This window comes from Pan troglodytes, chromosome 14 (genome assembly GCF_028858775.2).
Source record: "Pan troglodytes isolate AG18354 chromosome 14, NHGRI_mPanTro3-v2.0_pri, whole genome shotgun sequence".
NCBI lineage: Eukaryota > Metazoa > Chordata > Mammalia > Primates > Hominidae > Pan > Pan troglodytes.
Genome location: NC_072412.2, coordinates 60297590 through 60306806, shown reverse-complemented (window position 1 = coordinate 60306806; position 9217 = coordinate 60297590). Strand labels below are relative to the sequence as shown.

The 9217-nt window shown below is 36.4% G+C and overlaps 1 long non-coding RNA gene across 1 annotated transcript; it reads left to right on the top strand.

Moving 5' to 3' along the window:
- The first annotated feature begins 1970 nt into the window (after positions 1-1970).
- On the top strand, positions 1971-4471 carry LOC129141236 (uncharacterized). Its single transcript, XR_008544398.1, has 2 exons — positions 1971-2095; positions 4275-4471. It is a non-coding gene; the product is annotated as an uncharacterized LOC129141236 (long non-coding RNA).
- The last annotated feature ends 4746 nt before the right edge of the window (positions 4472-9217 follow it).

Here is a 9217-nt window from a genome sequence, read left to right as displayed (position 1 = left end):
GAATTCCTTCTGTCATGTTAAATTTTGTTGAATTTCCACAAACTAACTATTTTAAATTTTTTGTCTGAAAAGTCACATGTATCTATCTCTCTAGGATTAGTCCCTAATGACTTATTTAGGTTTTTTTTTGTGTGTGTGTGAGTTTCTGTTTTTCTGGATGGTGTTGATGCTTATGAATGTTTGTCAGTGTCTGGGTATTGAAATGTTAGGTATCTATTATAATCCTTGCAGTCTTAGGTTGTTTGTACCCATTCTTTTTGGGAAGCCTTTCCAGCTATTCAAAGGAACTTGGGTGTTGTCAACTAAGCTTTTGGTCACTGAACCTCTGTCTGCATTAGGGAGTACCCCAAACCCTGTAACACTGGCTCTTGCAAATTCATCAAGGTACAAGCTTGGCAGTCTTGGATAAGATCCAGAAGAATTCTCTCCATTATCAATCAGACTCTTGTTCTCTTCCTTTTCTTTTTCCCAGACAAATGGAGTCTCACTCTCTGTGTTGAGCTTCCTGGAGCTGGCAGAAGGGTGACACAAGTACCTCTGTGACCACCACCAGTAGGACTGTGCACCACTACCAGTAGGACTGTGCTGAGTCAGACATGACACCAGCATGGTACTGGGTCTTGCCCAAGGCCCACGGTAACCACTGCCCACCTACCACCTATGATTACTCATGGTTCTAGGGCTCTACAATGAGCAAATAGCAAAGCCAGCTAGACTTTTGTCCTTCTCTTCAGGACAGCAAGTTCCCGCTGTCCCTGAGTGGGTTCAGATATGTTGTCCAGGAGCCTGCGCCTGAAGTCAGAAACCTTAAGAATCTATCTGTGCTCTATTCTGTGGCTAAGTTGGCAGCCAAACCATAAGACAAAGTCTTGCCCATTCTTTCTTCCTCTTTCCACAAGTAGAGTCTCTCTCTGAGGCCACAACTACCTTTGGCCCATGGTGAACACTGCCTAGCTATGGCTGATATTCATTCAAGGCCCAAGGGGCTTTTAAATCAGCTTGTGGTGAATGCTGTGAGGCCTGGGACTCTCTCTTTAGGCAGTGGTCTTCCCTCTGGCCGAGGTAGGTCCAGAAATGCTGTCCAAGAGCCAAGGCCTGGAATCAGGGACCCCAAGGGCCAGCTGGTCAATCATGGTGATTGACTTGGTACCTAAGCTCCAAGACAAAGTCTCCTTTACTCTTCCTTCACCTTTTCTCAAACTGAAGAAATCTCTCTCTGTAGCCACCAGAGCTGAAAATGTGCTGGATCACACCTGAAGCCACCACATGTCTGACTTTCACCCAAGGCTCACAGTGAGTACTGCCTGGGTATTGCTGGTGATTATTCAAAGCCCAAGGGCTCTTTAGTTATGAGATGATAAATCCTGCCAGGACTGGGTCCTTCCCTTCAAGGCAGTGACTTCCCTTCTGGCCCAGGATGTGTCTACAGATGTCATCAAGGAGCTAGGGCATAGAATGGAGGATTCAGAACTTCTGTGTGGTACCCTATCCTACTGTGGCTGAGCTGATATCCAAGTCACAAGACAAAATCCTCTTTTCTCTCAAGTGAAGAGATGGAGTTTTGCCTGGAGCTGCAAGCTGTGGTTCTTGATGTTGGGTGAGGGGTAAGGCAAGTACTCCCTTGGCTGCTCCAGCTGGTGTCTCCCTCGGTCATATGCCCCCAATTCCACTTCAAGCCCAGCACAGCACCAGGATGTGCCCAGGGATTGCAGTCCTTCTGGCTTAGACTGCCTTTCAAGTTTATTTAGAACCCTACAGCACTTTAGCCTGTGGTGGTAGCAGGGCTTGCCAGAACTCAGATTTTGACTGCTGGAGTGGGTGATTCCCCTCTGGTGAGGGCTGGTATAAATGCTCCTTGCATGCATACAGGCTGAATTCTGCCCTCTGTTAGTTTCCACTGTGACAGAACAGCACTGAGTTCCAATGTGAAGTCTTACAATCACTGCATTCTCCTTCACCAAGTACACAGATTCTCTCGCCACACCATGGGGCCAGGGCCACTGCCAGGAGATGGGGGAAAGGTGGCATTGGCAATTTTAGGCTGCCTTTACTAATGTCTTCAATGCCTCTTTCTGTGATATGAAGATAAAACCAGGTATTGTGATTGCTTACCTGATTTTTGATTCTTGTGAAGATGCATTTTTGTGTGGACAGTTGTTAAATTTTATGGTTCTGCTGGAAGAATGATTGGTGAATGCTTCTATTTACCCATCTTGCTCTGCCTCATGATCCCTTACTTATAATTTTAGTTTAAAAATATGTTTCAAAATTAAAAGAAATAACTGTTATTGAATAATTTCAAAGTTAGAAAAATACAAAAAAAATTTCCTTTTTCCATTTTAATTTTTTTTCCTTTTAAATTAGGAGTATAAATCTTAAAGAGAGGAGGGTAGATGAATATTATTCTATCTTTCTAGAAGCAGATACAAAATTCTGAACCATAATACTTAAAAGAAAAGCTATATTAGGCCGGGCGCGGTGGCTCACGCCTGTAATCCCAGCACTTTGGGAGGCCGAGGTGGGTGGATTACCTGAGGTCAGGAGTTCAAGACCAGACTGGCCAACATGATGAAACCGCGTCTCTACTAAAAATACAAAAATTAGCTAGGCATGGTGGTGCACGCCTATAATCTCAGCTACTCGGAAGGCTGAGGCAGGAGAATCACTTGAACCCGGGAGGTGGAGGTTGCAGTGAGCTGAGATCGCATCACTGCACTCCAGTTTGGGTGACAGAGCAAGATTCCGTCTCAAACAAACAAACAAACAACAACAAAAAAAAGCTATATTATAAAAAGTTTCTGTTGGACATAACAAAGTATCATTTAGTATCCTAAATTACAATGATAAATGTGAGAAATTTCCATTTCATACAAGAGACAAGCAAAGATGGGCCACTCAGTTATCTTTTATTCTTCCAATTTTATCCTGAGACACACTGGTACTTTATTTATATATTTATTTAGTTTGCTTTTTTCCAAAAATGAAAGGCATCAGTATGAATAAGAATAAAAACAGCAGTCAATGAGTTTTATTATAAGAGAGAAGAATTATTCCTATTTTCTACAGGTTTCAAAAAAGTTAGTTAATATTTATAAAGCAATAGTTTAATGAATTACAAATAGTAAGATATCAGAAAACTAAATGAAAAAGACTTTATGTGACTAGGATAAATAAGTTCAAGATGAAGCATCATCATAGATCAGATAAACAAGCCCAAAGTTCATCATTCAAAGAGACTTACAAGCTTGCCTTCAACTCAAAAAAAACAAAACAAAACAAAACAAACAAACAAAAAAAACAGAAAGAAAAGGTGTTTCAAGATTCCAGTTACTTTCTGGCTTATGTCCCAGCCAGTCACTTCCCAGTGTAACACTAGCAAAACTGCTTCTTGCTAATCTTACTTCTGTCAAATTAAATACCTTCTATCTTTTCTTCCTGATTCAAAGATCATTAAGACATTTGCATTAGATTTTGAAATAACTAACTGAGTTATGGTTCTTACATTGCACAAAACTCTTACTTTCCTCTTACTGGACTTGCAAGCACAAGTGATTTTAAGGAAAAACATATCACTACTTACAATATTTTTGCAGACTAACATTATTAAAATATGTTATTATTTTACTACATGAACAAAAATTTCATCCTTCTCCCCTTGTTCTATATAGCTTTGAATACAATTTCTTATTTTATCTGTGCTCTTATACCTGTGCTCTAGAATGAATCTTGAATTTCTCATTTTCTCCTTAATTTATGTCTGTTAGTCTCTTGTTCTAGTTTTTCACTCCTTCCAAGCTGCAGGAAGCCTGACAGTGAATTATTTAGTGTTTATTTGGCTGAATCTCAAATAAGTCTTAGAGTTTCAGGCAGCAGATAAGTATTAAAGTGCCAAGCATAGATGTATAGCAATTGATGAGCAAATAGTACTATTATAAAAATATACAATTTAAAAAGCAAGATAATATTTGAACTTAAAATGATTTGTCCTTGGTCTGCCTAAACCATGCATTGGCATTTTCCATGTCATTTATCTAATGTTTATTTGCAACTTGGTAGAATCTTCATTATTGAAATGTAGGGTATTTTTACAATTATTAGATGTAGAGTTTTATGAAAACATATTACTTTGATTTTAGATTTTTATCTAGCTTGTTTGGTACACAGTATTAATTTGTATAAGTAACATTTAAAAATATCAAAGCTAAAATATGTTTATATGCTATAATTAATTGAATTTTTTCAACTCACTTATATTTTCATAATTGGTTTACCAGGATATTACACCTTCATACTTCACACAATCTTCTAAGACTAAATGAAATGGAGATTGTATTTCATCTCTTCATCTTATTTCAACATCCTCTACAAGCCTATTTCCCAGTCTGTGGAATAAGCAAGATAAGACGACAGTTCCCTCTGGAGTGTATCAAAACCTGCCATAGCAATAAAAACCATGATAGCAGATATTAAAGTTTCTGACCCCAGTTGTGGATTCTCAGCTTCTTAGCCACTGGAGAGTGGCCTTGAGCCTGGCCTCACTATCTCTCTTTCTCTAGTCAGTGTACATGGCGTTTCACAAACACTATGCAACTAAGAAATCTTTTTTTCAGAATTGAGCTCTAGGGATGATTTAAATCTTTTAACCCAATGGCAAATTCCTCCAACCTGCAGGGTTAATCAACCATTCAGTCAATCAACTTTTGAAGACCTGAAGGAAAATGTTACAGAGGTCTACCTGAGACACATGGGGGGTCACATTAAAGGGATAAAAATGTGTTGTTACTTAAAAGATGTTACAACTGAATCATGGAAATAAATGATACATATAATTGGAATAGATATGACCAAATTAAAAATAAACTGACTGTTGACATAGCCCTTTATTTTCTACTGTGTTTAAGACACTATGTTAGACATAAAGATGAATTAGGCAAAGAGACTTCCCTCACAGTTCCTTGCACTAGAAATAAGAAAGGTTAATGCATACATAGAGTAGAATAGAATATAGTAAATGATAAGTGCTGTTAAGAAAGATATGAATCAACATCAATAGAAGATCACAAGAGAAAGTGATTCTTTTCATGAAGTAAAATCAAGAAAGACTTCCTAGAGAGAGTAGGATTTGAACAAGTCTTGAAGAACAGATATAATTTAGTTATGGAAACTGAATTAAAAAAAAGACCATCCACAAATAGAAAAAAATGTGGCATGAATAAATTTTAAAAATGTGACTTGTACACTAAAGAATTTTATATTAATTCTGTAGAATATAATTTTCAAAACTATTTTCTGGAACATCAGTACCTGTTGAGATGTAAACGGATATTCCATTAGAAATAAAGATTCTTTAGAAGAATAAAATTTGTGAAAGAATGAGTATCCTATAAATCAAGAGATCCATAGGGTTAGTACTCATGAAGTAGAGACTGTTATTACAATTATGAATATTACTACTACGACTACTACCAACACCACCATTGCTATTTCTAAATAGAAACTAAAGCCATTGGAATGTAAGGATGAGACGTTATGGGCTTAAGAGTGAGCAAGTAGCCTGATTGGTGCTTTGCCTTGTAAATGAAATCAGCTATGTTTTTGAACGAGAACAGAAGAGACAGGGTGACTTTGCTAAAACAGAGGCCAGATTTTGTCACTTTTCTAATTATTACTTTGCACTGGTTTCTTGTCTCACTTACAGAAAAAGCCATAATTCTCATTCTGGTCTTTTAAGGCCTTCTGTCTAGTCTCTACTATCTCTCCATCATTATCACCTGTCTCTCTCTCTAAAATACTGCTTTAGCCACGCTACTCTATTACTACCAAACTTTAGTATAACTACGCAACCCCTTATGACTTTTTTATAACTTTCAATCCCCTTAACCTATTAAATTTTTATCAAACTTATCACCCTCTCATATCCAAATATTTTTCCCTCTGTCACTAATAGTCAAATGACTCCTCTATTATAAGACTGCTGGAACAAATTAATTTATGTATTTCCAGTGCCTATAACAGTGCCAGGCATTTAATAGTTACTCAAATAGGTACAGAAAGAACTCAATGAAGAGAAAATTAAAGGTGTGGAATCATTTAAAGATGTTTTGCTATAGCAAGTGTAAAAGGAAATAGGACTTTAACTTAGGTGAGAATAGAGAAGACATTAAAGAGTAATATTTAAACAAAATCATTATTTTAGGCATGCATTATAATGGAAAGGGGTGGGCTGTGAAGGCAGATGGTCTCTTTTCAAATCCTAGACTCCCAGCATAGTTGTGTGGCCTTATGCACAATACTTTATCTCCCTAAACTTCAATTTTCTCCCCTATAGAACAGAGGAAATGCTCCCTTTTTGATTGCTACAGTTTATATAGAAAATCAATGTATAAGGTATGGCCTAGGTGCAAATAGGAATCATTACAATGTCATTGACTGGAAAATATTTTTATTGGGGTTGGATGTTTTATTTGTGTTGTCTTTACAGTAGATTTTAAGTGTAAAAAAATGCACAAAGTTCATGACTTTTATATTTTCCATAGTTCTTATTATGTCCCATTATTCTTATTACTAACAACACTGAAAACAAAATAATAATAAAGCTCCCCCCATTTCTTGAATATACATGACCTCACAGTAATATTAACTATGCAATATACTGAATACGTTTTATATATTAGAAAGCAAGCTCATAGTATTAACCTAACTTGTACGTAGGAACACCACATATAAATGAAAATCCTGGGATTAAAATTGAAATATTTTTGGAATTCAGATGTTATCTCATGCTCTTTTCATACACCTACTATAGCTCTTTAATTGATAGATTTTTTTTGCTAGTTAAGGGTTATCATTGTCTCTGTCTTTTAAGTTTTCAAAGGTTCAGCTTCCCTTTGCTTATCATATCTTACAAACATACTTAAATTGGCGATTCAAGTTACCTCTTTCTTCACAGACTTCCAGTGACTTCTTACTACATGCTAATCCAAAAATAAATGTTAGATTGTGACCTTTAAATGTTTACTCCAAATTGTCATTTCTACCTATTATTTACCATCTAAGTTTATGACCCTTTGAGCATAGCTCCACAAATACATGTGCAATGCAGAAATTGTGGCTCCAAAAGTGTGGCACAGTCTTAAATAAATGAGTGTAGATGAACATAATTTGGATTATTTTTTCAAATTCCCACCTCATTAGCTTAATAGACTTTTATAAGCAAGGAACTCCAAGCATAAGAATTTTTAAAAGCTCAAAATAAGAATGAAAATTTTTAAATAGAATTTATTAAGGCTCCTTCAGTGACTTGAATATATTCCTCACTTTACACCTCATGTTTGGAGGTGTAAAAAAGTAAAGTTTTTCAAAATATTCTACTCTGTATCCTCAGTGCCTAGCTTAATGTCTATGGGGCAGCAGCATGATTATAAATCCTGTCCTATATACTTGGTAAGAAAAAAAGACATGGAGAAAGAGAATCAACAAAGCACTCATCTCTGAGAGTTAAAAGCTAAAAAATGAGATAGAGTCTAGAAAATATATTGTATATGTATTTTCAAAAAGAAGTGGCAATTGTTTACTAGATAGAAGCTGGAAAGAAACAGCATGAGTGAAATGAGTATAAGATTGAGATGGCTATTTCATAGAGGACAGAAAATAAATTAATGTGACTGGAAAGTAATAAACATATAGATGTGATTAATTTAAATACTTATGTTGGTAATAGGTACAACTTTTCTGCTATTCTTTTTCCTAGTTTGAACATAGCATTATGGGATTTGAGGCTCAATGAGTCTCCATTTTAAGTATTTTCAAGCTTATGGATTTTAAATAAATTTACTATACACTGTATTAATTCCTATCACAATGAAAGGTACAGCCATCTACTAACTACCCTGTTACACAAATGTGCCCTGATCTTACTGGCCTTTACATCTTTTTACATGTTTTGTTAGTCTGTATGGCCCTCACTTGCCTGGACTCTTACTACAAAATGTAGTAAAGGCCTCACATCTTTAGTAAACTTCCCCTGACCTTTACTAACCTTGTGTTAAAAATATATCCCTTATGCACTCATAGCATCATATTATTTATTCCCACCACCCCAATCATACTTTTCAATCACAACCACATCACAATTGCCAGTTTACTTACTTGTCTTAGTCATTTTTCTTCAAGATAACCTACTTAAGGCAAAGACATTATTTAAGTTCTAATCACTGCTGGATAAATATTAATTTCAATTGCAGATGACAGTTTTGAGGAGAACTCAGTATCCATAGTTGAAAAAGCAAACCTTTTGCTATAAGTTAAAGGCAACAGGAACCTTGCAAAAGGCAAATAGGAGGAAATTAGTCCCACTAAGTTCAATAGAAATGTGAGATAGTCAATTAACACCTTCTCTCTGATGTTGCCATCTGCTCTGAAAAAGAAGTATGAAATATATATAGATGGTGTCGGCACACAAGGGAATCTCCTGGTCTGTGGATTGCAAAAACCATGGGAGAAGCATAGTATCTGAGCTGGATAGCACAGTCCCTCACGATTTCTCTTGGCTGGGGGAGGGAGGTTCCTGGCATGGTACTGGTACCAAAACAGATATGTAGACCAATGGAAAAGAACAGAGGCCTCAGAAATAACACCACACATCTACAACCATCTGATCTTGGACAAACCTGACAAAAACAAGCAATGAAGAAAGGATTCCATATTTAATCAGTGGTGCTGGAAAAACAGGCTAGCCATGTGCAGAAAACAGAAACTGGACCCCTTCCTCATACCTTATACAAAATTAACTCAAGATGGAGTAAAGACTTAAACCTAAAACCTAAAACCATAAAAACCATAGAAGAAAACCTAGGCAATAGCATTCAGGACATAGGCATGGGCAAAGATTTCATGACAAAAACACCAAAAGCAATTGCAACAGAGATCAAAATTGACAAATGGGATCTAACTAAACTAAAGAGCTTCTGCTCAGCAAAAGAAACTATCATCAGAATGAACAGGCAACCTACAGAATGGGAGAAAAGTTTTGCAATCTATCCATCTGACAAAGGTCTAATATCCAGAATCTATAAGGAACTTAAACAAATTTACAAGAAAAAAAACAACCCCATCAAAAAGTGGGCAAAGGATATGAACAGACACTTCTCAAAAGAAGACATTTATGTGGCCAACAAACATGAAAAAAAGCTCATCATCACTGGTCATTAGAGAAATG